The sequence below is a fragment of the Phalangium opilio genome, unplaced genomic scaffold (genome assembly GCF_054372755.1).
Source record: "Phalangium opilio isolate 3A_F unplaced genomic scaffold, DU_Popi_V2 ptg000037l_1, whole genome shotgun sequence".
NCBI classification, from domain to species: Eukaryota; Metazoa; Arthropoda; class Arachnida; order Opiliones; family Phalangiidae; genus Phalangium; species Phalangium opilio.
The window spans coordinates 6,958,916-6,972,055 of record NW_028324160.1 but is presented as its reverse complement, the minus strand read 5'-3'; the positions used below and the strand labels follow the sequence as shown (position 1 = coordinate 6,972,055).

At 37.9% G+C, this 13,140-nt stretch overlaps 1 long non-coding RNA gene across 1 annotated transcript; it reads left to right on the top strand.

The window, feature by feature from the left end:
- The first annotated feature begins 3,150 nt into the window (after positions 1-3,150).
- On the top strand, positions 3,151-3,833 carry LOC149683803 (uncharacterized). The gene is made up of 2 exons (XR_016384215.1): positions 3,151-3,279; positions 3,353-3,833. It is a non-coding gene; the product is annotated as an uncharacterized LOC149683803 (long non-coding RNA).
- Positions 3,834-13,140: the final 9,307 nt, after the last annotated feature.

Genomic DNA, 13,140 nt, shown 5'->3' with positions numbered 1-13,140 from the left:
AATGGAACGGGGTGCTTGAATAAAATAAGATTGGGAGGGGTCAATTAAAATTTTGAATAGACTAATAAGGTCCAGATAAGAACGTCGAAGAGTGAGGGATTGCCAACCGAGGGCTGACACACGTTGCTCCCTTGGGCGGGATTTCAAAATGTAAGGAAGCCGAGAAGCACGGCTTTGGACCCTATCGAGAGACGCTATATCCTGGATGTGGGAGGGGTTCCAGACTTGGGATCCAAATTCTAGAATAGGGCGCACATAACAGCTAAAGAGTCGAGAGATAAGAGCGGGTGAAATATTGGGGAAGTTAACATTGATTACAACTAAAAGACCATTAGCTCACGCACAAGACTTTAAAATGTAGGAGTGGAAGGGCAGGTTATGAGTAAGATGCACTCCGAGATCCCGACAATCGTTTACCCGTTGAATGTTAAAACCGTACATAAAGTAAGGGGAAGGGGCAGAGATATCCGAGGGTTTTCTTTGTATTGTAAGTACAAAGGATTTTTCTTCTTTGAATATAAGACCATTTGATAGGGACCAAGCCTCAAGTTGAGAAAGGTCCGCCTGAAGAAGACTAACATCTTCGAAAGTACGGATCTCCCTAAACCCTTGGGAGATCATTGATGCATAGAATGAATAATAAGGGGCCAAGAACACTACCTTGGGGGACACCACTAACAACTGGAAGGGGTACACTTAAAGAATTACCAACACGTACAGCGTGATAGCGGTTGGATAGGTAGCTTTCAAGCCAAGCGTATATATTGTTAGTGATTCCATAGGCACGAAGCTTGGTCAAGAGACGCTTGTGCGGGACCGAACCAAACGCCTTGGCGATATCGAGGTAAACAACATCTACTCGGCCGCCAGTATCAATAGCTTCTACCCAAACGTTAAGAGCAGACAGTAGGTTGGTCTCCACTGACTTATTGGAAAGGAAACCATGTTGATAATCGCTGAGATACGGGGTTACATGACGAAGTAGGGCAACTCGGAGACATTTCTCAAGGACCTAACATACTATAGAGGTGAGACTTATCGGTCTATAGTTTTTGGCATTACACTTTTCCCCTTTCCCTTTATAAATCGGTGTGACATGAGCAAGCCGCCATGCCCAAGGAACAACACCATGCACAAGAGTGTTAGTATAAATTAGGTGTAAAGGTAAGGCTAAAGAACCAGCACAGTTTTTAAGGAGACGAGTAGTGATGCCATCCGGTCCTGAAGCACTTTAATGTCGAGGATCTTAAGAAAATTTGTAATGTCCCCAGTTGAAGGGAAAAAGTCTTCCATTGCCGGGGCGATAGTGGGAAAAATATCATGTAAATTTGTAGGAGCTTGGTTAAAGTTTTTGACTAGTGTCTCATTAAAGCTCTGAGCCATGTGGAAATTAGAGTCGGTGCTCTCACCGTTAGGTAGTTTTACATTAAGACGAGTTGGTAGTGATTTAATTTGTTTGCGAACGAATCGATAAAACGCACGAGGATTTTTCTTTAGGTTTTTGAATTTGCGATCCGTCATATTAGATTTAGCACGAAAGATGAGGGATTTTACAATGGTTACTTGGGCTTTGTACTGGAGTTGTAGGTGCGAAAAAGTGCGGTGGTCACCAGTGGAGCTAGCATTACGGAGCTTTTTCCATAGTCTTTCTTTCTTCCACATTGCACGTTTAATGGATAAAGGGATCCAGGCACGCTTATCACGAGTGGAAGTGTCGTAGATAGGCACATGGCGCGAGATACAATCAAATAGATTGACCGTAAAGAAAGTCCATGCCTCATCAATAGGGAGAGAGCCCAGGGGGGACCAGTCTAGTCCGGCAAGAGCGGTGTTTAGGGCCGGAAAGTCAGCTCGTGTATAGTCATAATTGTTTTCAAACGGAATTGGAGAATCAAGAACGCACTGTAGTGGGTAGTCAATTCGAAGTATCACATGGTCACTGCCTCCAAGAGGGGGTAGGTGGCTAATACATAGCACAACTGTAGCGGAGGTAAGGACGAGATCAAGTACATTACTGCCCATTGCCTGACTCTGGCTAAACCTGGTAGGAAAGTGTACGTGCTGGGTTAGAGCAGCATTTTGGATGAGGTCGAGAAAGAGCTCATGTTCAGGTGAGGCGAGCAGATTTACGGTAGATGTTGGCCAGTCAATTTTTGGGAGGTTAAAGTCGCCCACTATCAGAAGGTTGGAGGTACTTGACGAGCGATCGCGAATATTATTAAAGAGACGAGTAGAATGCATAAGAGGGGTGTTCGGGGCACGATATATACATCCTATAGTGACCCATAGTGAGGAGGTGGGTAGGAAGAGTTCCAACCAAAGCGATTCTGGAAATTGATCTGTTAAATGTACTTCGTGAAAAATAATGTCGGATTTGAGGTAGATCAATATTCCACCACCATGACGGGCAAGTCTATCCTTCCGTAGGAAGGTGCAACCGGGAAGATTAAAAACAGCGTCAAGCTGGGAAGAAGAAGCCCATGTTTCAGTGACGCAAATACAATCTGCATCCCAGGTTGACGATATCGTGATAAGTTCGGTTCTTTTGTTAAATAACTTTGGGCATTGAGGTAGAAAATCATGAGTTTTGCTTTAGTTAGTGTAGTTGCATTTGTTGCTGCAGGTAGTAAGGATGAGGAGGGGCAGAGAGGCTGGACACATTTTTTGCGGCCTGATTTCCTGGACCAGTGTTGGTGTAGGCGGGGCCCGAGTTTGGGACTTGGTAGGTGGCATGAGACATGGGGGACCCATCGTGAAAGATACGGCCCTGACGAATATAGAGACCAGTTTCACCCCTCGCCTGCCTCTGGTGGAGCTCCGTAACTAGAGATTTATGCCGCTGTCGTTGAGGAGCCGTACGATCAGGGGATACTGGGTATGCGAACTGGTACCTTACGCGCCAGTCCTGAATACATCGGGCAAAGTATTGTCTGTGACTGACCGAGCGAAACTTAAGACGTAGCGGACGGGGCCGGTCCTGTCTGAAGGAACCGATGCGGTCAATCCCGATTTGACAACAGTTAGAGTAGGTAAAGTCCATATCCTGTAGTAACCCAAAGACATAGTAAGAATCGTCTTCGAAATCCTCATAGTCCGGTACATGGAAAAGGAGAGCATTTAGCTTTCTGGTATTGTTGTGGTGTTGCACAGAATCGACTTGGGAGCTCTCAGGAGGAGGACTTGAGCCAAATTGGTCCAAAGCTGGAGTCTTTGGGTGGTGAACGGGAGCGGGGGCCATCGCCATATCATTTGGACTAGGAGAACTGAAGACAGATTTGGGTGAAGTTGTTTGTGAATCGAAATCATTGGTACTTTTCACTGATCGTATTTATTGTGACGTCGACAAAAACAGTAAACCCGTCCGAAACAAAGCTGGTATGTGCCTAGACAAATTAGACAAACACCAACAGTGCAACCTAGGTCTGTAACAACTCAATGCTGTCATATGCCTGGAAATATCGATTCTGTAACAACGCTATCCCAGATAATCAACTTTTCCCGAGACTCCCAATCATCAGCGGAAAATGAAAGTCAACCAAAGTGGTTTTGTATTTTATATTCAGTGAAGCAAGTTTTATTGTATTAAAAAGTAATGCAACTGTCTATTAAATTATTGATCTGTCTGTTTCTATTATTCTTAGACTAAACTTTCTCACCACAACTAAGATTACTTGTTGGTTACGAGGAAGAAAAGTGTCGGTTTACTCGGTTCAATCATGAGTCAGCAGGCTTTCCTAACAATTGAAATTAGCGGAACTTTAACTTATCACATTTTGTTCAGCGAGAAATTTCAAGTATTAAACGAAAGCCAAGTTAACGAGAAACTTTTAAAATTACAACTTGATAAACTTTCTTCTGTTGGTAATCATGTCTTTTGTCCAGGAATCTTACCAAAACAAGGTGGAGAACTAGCTAAGACCCTAAGTGTAACACACTTAAATTATCCTTTTGAAGGTACCAATCAACCAAATGCTTAGTGTATTACGAGGTTGAGAAGCTTAACAAAAATTTAAGAGTGAAACAATGCAAGGATTGCGCAATTGCAAGCGCTAGTTATTCCAGAGCGTGCAAAAGAAAATTACTAGAGTCACCAAACCGAAAATATAAACGCCAGCGGATTATGAGCAACTATGGTATGGGAAAATTAACCCCTGTGAGCAAGAATATTAAAATATCGCTCTTATGCAATGTGAGAAAAACTGGTTCGTAAAGTCACAAAGCTAGAAAATGATCTTAAAAAGCGTGATGCAACTTTAGCTAAAAACCATTCTGAAGAAATGTAAAAAATTATGGAGAAAATAAATAAAGATATTCCATATGTCTTCGTCGAGCTTGGGATAGAGACTCGGAGATTAAGCAGAATCAAGACAAAAAACTTTTTAAAGGACCGGATTAAATGTAAAACAGGGAAAAAATCTAACAAATGAAGCGCAATTACTCTACGTATCGCTCTTGCCATTTATTGCCGTAGCAACGAAGCTTACAAAGCTCTGAGAAATTTTGAGATTTTACAATTACCTCTTCAAGCAATGCTAAAAAAGTTTCATCATAAACCAGGGATTGACCAGTCTTATTAAGCAGAACAAGAAGATAAATACAAAACATTTACAGAAGAGAAGATTCAGCATGGGGATAAAAAACCCTTAGGGGAAGGAGTGTTGATATATTACGAAGTCAAAGTAATTGAAAAGGTTATTTGAAATTCTAAAAGAAACGAATTCGTAGGATTTGCAATGGGAAAAGACGATTTCAAAAATCTAAATGATATTTTTGGCGAGATCTCACCTCCGAAATTGTCTTAATAGGTCCATACTTTACAAGCCCGGTGTCTTTTAATCAACAGTACATTGGAGAAGCTTTATTTAATACCTTGGAATTACTGCATTCTTATTCGTTTTATACTATGGGTTTGGTTTTGCGATGGTGCCAGCGAGAATCTTTCCCTAATAAAATCCTTTATGGGACATAAAGGACCTTTTGATTGCGAAGAAAATGACGTCGGAGAAATTGATATTTCTGTAAATCCAAGTTTTGAGAACCCATTTTGTATTGGCAGACTATTACATTGGATTATTTGCCCCTCACACGAACTGAAAAGTTTGATTCAAGACTGGTTCAGTACGAGAGCAAAACTAACCAAATGCTTCTCAAGGAATGGTAGAAAATTTGGGTGGGCAGAAATACAAGGTGTAAAAAGACGAGATGAGGAGAGAGTTCAAAAAAAGCTTTTAAGACACGTTCCCAAACTACTTCCGAGCTATAAAGTGAGAGATTCGTGGACAAGGCTAAATGTTGTTCCTAGCAAAATATTGCAACAAGAAGACTTACTAAGAGAACTTTATGTTTTAAGTCAATCTTTTGAAAGAATTCCTGAAAAAAGGGCAAGTGCCAAACTTGCTTATAAATATTTGAGAGCATGTAACCTTATATTTGAAAATGGACTTTTATCACATAATTGCATTAAAGCTACAGACTCAGAAGTCTTAGACAACATAAACAGAGGATTTGAGTGCTTCAAAAATTGGTTCTACGAAGTTTTAGAAGATCCAGATATCAACCTAACTTCACCACACCAAAAAACAATTCCTAAGCTGGCAGACATGGGACCTTTTTAGAATTACAATCTACGGAATAAGTAATTTGGCTAGAGATTTTTTGCAATGGTTCCGGACCATTCCATGTGATATGAGCCAAGCCGTTAACCATGGGTCGGCGGATTTAGATGAAATTTGGCACAAATGATCCTGTGGCTATTAGAAAAGAGAAACCGGGATAGTTCTTAAAAAATTTCAGTGGTTTAATTTTTACGTCAAAATTTGTAACACCCCAGAAAAACGGTGTTTCTCAAAAGTCATTTTGGTACCTTTTAGAAAGTCGGATATAACTTTCTACTTTTCTGTGCAAATTCAATCAGATTTGCATACAATACGTAACATAACCCAGGAAATCGATTAAGCCACTCAAAATTAGCTTATCTAGTTTAGTTCACGAGTTACAAAAGCATTTTTGAGAAAAAATAAATTTTCGGGGGTCTCGTTTTTGGGCCTATGGAGAAAATCGTCCAACTCGAAAAATCTTAAAAAATATCCTGAATTAAAGAGCTCAAAGAGACCTTTCTAACGGTGTATTCATATAGAGTATTTGATTCCTTAGAGCCTAAATTTCTAATTTAAATAAACACAAATTTTTCTTAAAAATATAAAATATTTATTTGCTTTAATGGTAAATTACGTTTTGATAAGAGCATGAAACATTTTTTGAACTTGCTTAGGGCAATCATCATCTAGTTTATAGTATCTTCTAGAATTGCTAGAAGCCTGTGGCTCGGGTAATTCGCATAAAATATTATTAAGTGGGACAAGTTAAAGCGCTCGTCAGTTTTCTTAGGCCATGTCGACAAATTCGTCTGTGAATCCCTCACCATAAATTTCAGCTTGAAATAGCTTTCATCCTTAAAGGAGGCCAGCACAAGGGCAACGTACCACTATTGGTCGTTTTTATAATTCGACAAACAATCCGAGTCGTAATTTTGTTTATTTTAATATTTTATTATAATTGTTGGAAAAAGCTTATACATTTGAAACTTTTCGGAGAGCTTACTACGCGTCTTCTTTCGTTCGTTTTTACATTGCCTTTGACCATATTTTTCCATATTTCTTTAAAATTTCCGTACCCTAACAATAGGTAGCCTTTGCCTGTATATATAAATCACTAATATTTCATAGGTCAAGTTACCCTTCTTGGAAAAAATTCTATTTCTGTTCGTAAATTTTATAAACCATTCATTACAAATCAATATTACACTTTTAATAACAATAAACAAATTTTAAACTTTCTTAAAAAGTATGTCTAGTCGCGACAGTCGTAAACAGCAACATATTGTCCCACTGATATATCCAAAAAAGCAATAGTGTTTTTATCGTCATTTATCCCAATAAAAACTTTGTGCTGCAAGTATCTGATGATACGCGGTACATTTCAATTTCAAGTTGAATTTTTTTTTAGAAACCCATAAAAAATCTAATCGACCCCTCAAAACCTTTATTCGTCGTGACTATTTGTTCAGTAATGGCAATTGCAGAGAAGCTTTGGCTACAATGCGTTTTGCCATACCTCCTAGGCCGTTGCAAGCACTCTTGCCATGGCTGGTAGCGAAAAAGTTCCATTCTGCTGTTATTCCGAAATCAATTTCGTGGTGACATAAATTAATATAATTTTTCCGATTTTTATACTGTGAGCTTCCACCATCGCTAAGGTAATTAACACTATTGCTTATTTGGATATATCAGTGGGACAGTATGTTGCTGCTAATTACGATTAAGAGTTGTACGTTGCCCTTGTTCTGGCCTCCTTTTAACATGAAACTGATGTCAAGCTGATATTTATGATGAGGGACTCACAGACGAATTTGTCGACATAACCCAAGAAAACTAACGAGCGCTTTAACTTGTCCCACTTAATAATATTATATGCGAATTACCCGAGCCACAGGCAAGTAAAAAAGTTCAAAAAATGTTTCATGCTCTTATCAAAACGTAATTTACCGTTAAAGCAAATAAATATTTTATATTTTTAAGAAAAATTTGTGTTTATTTAAATTAGAAATTTAGGCTCTAAGGAATCAAATACTCTAATATATGAATACACCGTTAGAATGGTCTCTTTGAGCTCTATAATTCAGGATATTTTTTAAGATTTTTCGAGTTGGACGATTTTCTCCATAGGCCCAAAAACGAGACCCCCGAAAATTTATTTTTTCGCAAAAATGCTTTTGTAACTCGTGAACTAAACTAGATAAGCTAATTTTGAGTAGCTTAATCAATTTCCTGGGTTATATAACGTATTTTATGCAAATCTGATAGAATTTGCACAGAAAAGTAGAAAGTTATTGCAGACTTTCTAAAAGGTACCAAAATGACTTTTGAGAAACACCGTTTTTCTGGGGTGTTACAAATTTTGACGTATAAATTAAACCACTGAATTGTTTTAAAAACTATCCCGGTTTCTCTTTTCTAATAGCCACAGGATCATTTGTGCCAAATTTCATCTAAATCCGCCGACCCATGGTTAACGGCTTGGCTCATATCACATGGAATGACCCTTCCCAGATTATTTTCTTTCCCCACAAAGATTTAACGGTAGTGCTGTTGAGAGTCTATTCTCTCAAATGAAATTTGCAACTGGAAGCAAACTTTCTAGTATAAATTTCTCTACTGCACGAAAAGCAATTATTGCTAGAGCTAACATTCATGGAAAAAACCCCACTAACCGTAATTATCGGGACATGTTTCTTTATATAAGAGATGGTATTTACATGTTTTTGATTGTAAATTTTGTTACACTCTTTTGTAGCTATTGTTAAGATAATAAAAGATTAAAGACCACTTATTTTACAATAAATATGTAACTTATTAATAAAGTAGCCATTGTTTATTCAGAACTTTGAATTCATCAATAGAAACACTTTACGTAAAATTTAAAAATGGTTTTACACAAGAAATATTTTATTGCAATTAATGCTGATAGTCTTTTTTATTTTAGGAACTCTTTTTCTGTTACTTCTTCTCAGAAGTCCGGGTGATTTGTTTTTGCGCTTCTTTAAAATATCATTAGGACCATTTAATTCAAAACTAGACTCAAAAGTATTTTTTTGAATATCAGAGTGTTTTTGAACTTTAATTTCTTTGATTTCAACCTTCTTTGGTAATATTTCACTATCACACAGGTTTCGCTTTAGTCCCTTTCCTTGGGTTTCATTTTTTTGGGGTTTGGATTTCGATGACATCATTGTAAAGTTATCAAAATCCAGAGTTTGACTAGGAATTTTTTTTCTCCTCTCCAGGTATTAGGATCTTTCACCTTATTTTGACAGGCCTAGTCGGGCTACAATTTATGTAAATACACCCAGTAGAGGGACCAGGAATTAATAAATTACACTTTTGAAGCTTGCACCTCTTTGGAGCTTTAGGAACATTAGACTCGTTTGTAATGTTTTGAATATGAGGGTGTTTTTTCTTTCCAACTCCCTCGGCAGAAAATCACTATCATACATTTTTCCCTTTTCTCCCTTCCCTTGGTCTTGAGTTTTATTTGTTTTTGACACTCTGGCATACAACCTGTCACGGAGTGTTTGGCCTCCTTTGGCTAATTGTTTCATTTCTCATGAACTTAAATCATTGTGGTTTGAAAGAAACTCTTGGATCCGGGAGTTTATCAACTTACGAACCCATATTTGGAAGAATGGGTTGCGCGTGTGACAGACCTTTTGATATGCAGTCACAAGCTGTAAACGTGATACCTCGGTTAGGTACATTAATGGAAATAGAAGACAATCGTATAAAGTTTGCGGGAAACGATAGAATATCGAAGTATGTTATTGCTCAACTTGTACGTAGTGAAATATTAAAAACCTTGTGGGCTAACAACATTGTCGAAGTATTTTTACATCGAGGTGGTAAGTGGGACAATTTGACCTCTACCAACACCAGAGATTGTGGACGTTACGTCTTGGCTACGGAATGTAAACTAGGACGTTTACATAAATATTATCTTAATGAACTTTACCAATGTCAGTATTCGAGTCAAGCATTTTTGGCTCGATCAGGGTTATATACTACTTACGCGGCTATGGATTTCAAAAATACAGTCTTTACTAATTATATTTAGCCTTCATCAACTGGGCAAAAGACTCCTTAAAGCGGCGGGGCCCAAAAACATGACCAATCAGTGCCTTACATTAGAAACAATATCAGTGCAATAAATGTTACTGTGGTAACTATGAGAAACACTGAATTAGAGAATCACCCCTATTTTTATGTGTATTATTTACTACATCAATACAGTTCGCTTAAAACTATTAAATATTTCTGGCAAAAGTTTGTCTGTAGAGATTTACAACTTGACAAATATTTGGGAGGAGTACCGGTTGTAGGTGATTATAGAGATAATCATTTCGAAGCAATCGTTGAAGAGAATAGAAACCAGGGAAATTGGTTTTTATATTCTCCGGATCAAATTCGTGATGACTTAACTCATAATCTAATAGGAAAAGGATTAGCTGACCGATCTGTTATTCGCTAAATTGACGAACTTATTTGCTGCGAAACGCTAGAAAGATTTGATCAAATGCGTGATAAATTTAGATCACGTTAAACTTCAAGAAAATAATTTTTATAATATAGACAAAGTTGTCTCCAGAGAAATATATAGGGTAAATAGTCGGTGCCGCGGGGTCAATCCTATTATGGCCAGTTGACAATTGAGGCCCGAAAAACAGGCCAAAATAGCTAGGATTTTAATTCCTGACTATTTTGGCCGGATAATTTCGACGCCCGATAAACAGGGGTAAATAGTCAGTGCCGCGCGGGCCATCGTATCTTGGCCCGTTAATTTCAAGGCCCGAAAAACAGGGGTAAATAGCTAGGATTTTAATTCCTGACTATTTTGGCCTGATAATTTCGACGCCCGAAAAACAGGGGTAAATAGTAGGGAAATACAACTGAAATATTTTGGCCTGAAAATTATGACGCCCGTAAATCAGGCAAAAATAGCACGGTTGTATTTCCAGACTATTTACCCCTGTTTTTCGGGCCAAAATAGTCTCGCCCCTAGTGGCCATCTATTTAGGCCCGAAAAACAGGGGTTAATAGCCCGGGGACTATTTTGGCCCGAAAAACAGGGGTAAATAGACACCCCGTAAAGTAATTTGTCAGCGTCTACTGCTAGATAGTCTGACCCAAAAGTAATTTTTTGACCTACTTTCAGAATTAACTAAAACTAACATACTTAGAGTTAACTGATTTAAATTAAACTAGCCGATAGCGCACCTTGAATACTTAATTGTTATTTCAAGAGTATTCCGAAAAGTAACTTCGCTGTAGTTTTTCAGTTCGCGGTGGGGGTAAATCACGAAAAACCCCATGGGAGATTTAGTAAAAGCTTGTGAATTTTGCTTTAACGTTACAAAAGGGTGTCAAGTCATATCTACAAGGGCCTACCGGCTCTGTAGAATTCTTGAAATGAAACTGAAAGTGTATTCAAGTAAAAAAATTGAAGGTGACTTACATTAAATTCTTTTTATTATTTTAATTTTTTGCACTCTCCTCGATGGAGGGTTGCTCCTCGACGGAGGTTTCTTCTACTTTTTCGTCAACTTTTTTTTCTTCGCCCTCAGGCTTTTTTTCGTCTACTTTTTAAAAAATATAACTTAATTAACATGACCCTAGATTACTTTCCTAAAGCCCAGTATATCAGATTGGTGAAAACTACACTAAGGTTGCGAAACACTGGGGGAAATATAATAGTATAAATATAAATTTTAATAATTTAACAAATTCTCTTTATAACGTACAAACCTTGGTTACATAGAGTCCTAGCTTTGCACCTGCTGACAACCGATGCTGGAGCAGAGTATATATAGATTAAGCTGTCGTTCCAGATAGGGAGTTGCCTATCCTGTAGAGTGAAAACAAACTTCCTCAATCGTATTCTTTAAACAATCATAAAATGGGTTTTAAGCGCGATTGTCTACTAATATCGTCTAAACACGTGAAGATCCCCAGAAAATTTCATACAGATATTTTCTTAACCTAATTTTTGGATTTTTGCAGTTTCGGGCAATATTCCCTGGTTTTCTGCACAGGTAACAAAGTTTTTCCCCTGCGCCTTACCACTTTGCAATTTTTCACCTCGACCACCTCCCCTTCCGCCGCGTCGTCCTCCACCGCCTCCTCTTCCCCCATAAACCATTGTTACATTATATCCTCTAATCGAATTTATCACTTTTTCCATTTTGGTAAGCCTAAAACATTAAACGAAAAACTATTTATTTTAAAAATTTAAAAATGTCATTGTTTCCCATGTAATTTTAAACTCGGCAAGAAAATTAAGTGTTGTGAATTCTATTTATACGCAGAAATTTAGAGAAATAGAAAATTATGACATTTTAAATTATTTGTATATAAGAACTTACTTTCATAGAAACAGTTTCGTTTTGAAATTAAGCCCGAAATGACGTTTCCCTAATCCTATTGGCTATCACCAAACAGTGACGCGACACCTAGCAGTAGTTTTGGTAACTGCTCTAACGGAGTAAGTTTAATAGGAAGGCGAGGCTGTATTTTTCGTTAGGCTTAACTTATGTTATCATGGATTTATAATAGAAGCTTACGCTTCCTGGATATTCCACTGTAGCCTTCAGTAAGGCATTTTGATTTTAAACACATTTATGTCATAAAAATTCGCGCGCGTGGGGACTGGGGGGCTGATGACGTAGAAAATGAGGCAAATTTTTTCTCTCGGCGCGCGTGCGCACGCACTTTTCTAAAAATTATTTCGCGCGCGCTATTGAAAAGTTACTTCGCGCGCGAGATTCAAACACGTCGACTGCTTTAACGTATTTTTGTTAGGACTAATGTTTGTAATTTGGTGTAAAATTGCCATTCGTAGTAGTTTTTTCCTTAATTAGTTAATGTTAAACGTATTAAAAATGGTTAGACATAAAAATTGTGCCTACCTATCTTGTAAAAATGACTCCCGCTGCGCATTTTTACAAGATAGGTAAAAATGCAGTTTCTGTTGTCGTTGAAAAATCACATATTCGACATCAGCGACCACGATTAATGTTCCAGGGGAATATAAAGGAAAATCCACGGCCCTTGTCACAAATTCCCAATCGCATGGATGACCATTACATTCAACGAAGGGTAAGTCGAACCTTATTTTTTTTATTATTATTATAATCCAAAAAACCAAAACCCATGAATATTTTATACGTAAGTCAGGAAGTTTGTTTCAATGTTTTTCACTATGCATTGGAACGGAAAAAAGGTTCGTCCCATTCCGTTGACAAGGCGTTCAGTCAATCCTTATAAAGGAGGACCGTTGTCACAACGCTAAGTGTTAAAAACATGTTACCCAGGTTCTTCTTGGTTGTGCCGCTTTCGGAGATCGTCCTTGGTTGGAGACTAACTTTTAACTTAATTTAAATTAGAACACATATTGATGAATCAAAATCTCTTTGACTTTTACTAACATAACTTAAACATAAATTAAATATAAATCATAAAGACGAGACTGAACCATGAGGTTCAGCAAAAATGGTGACGACTACACTGTACCCGGGTGTCAATGCGACTGACT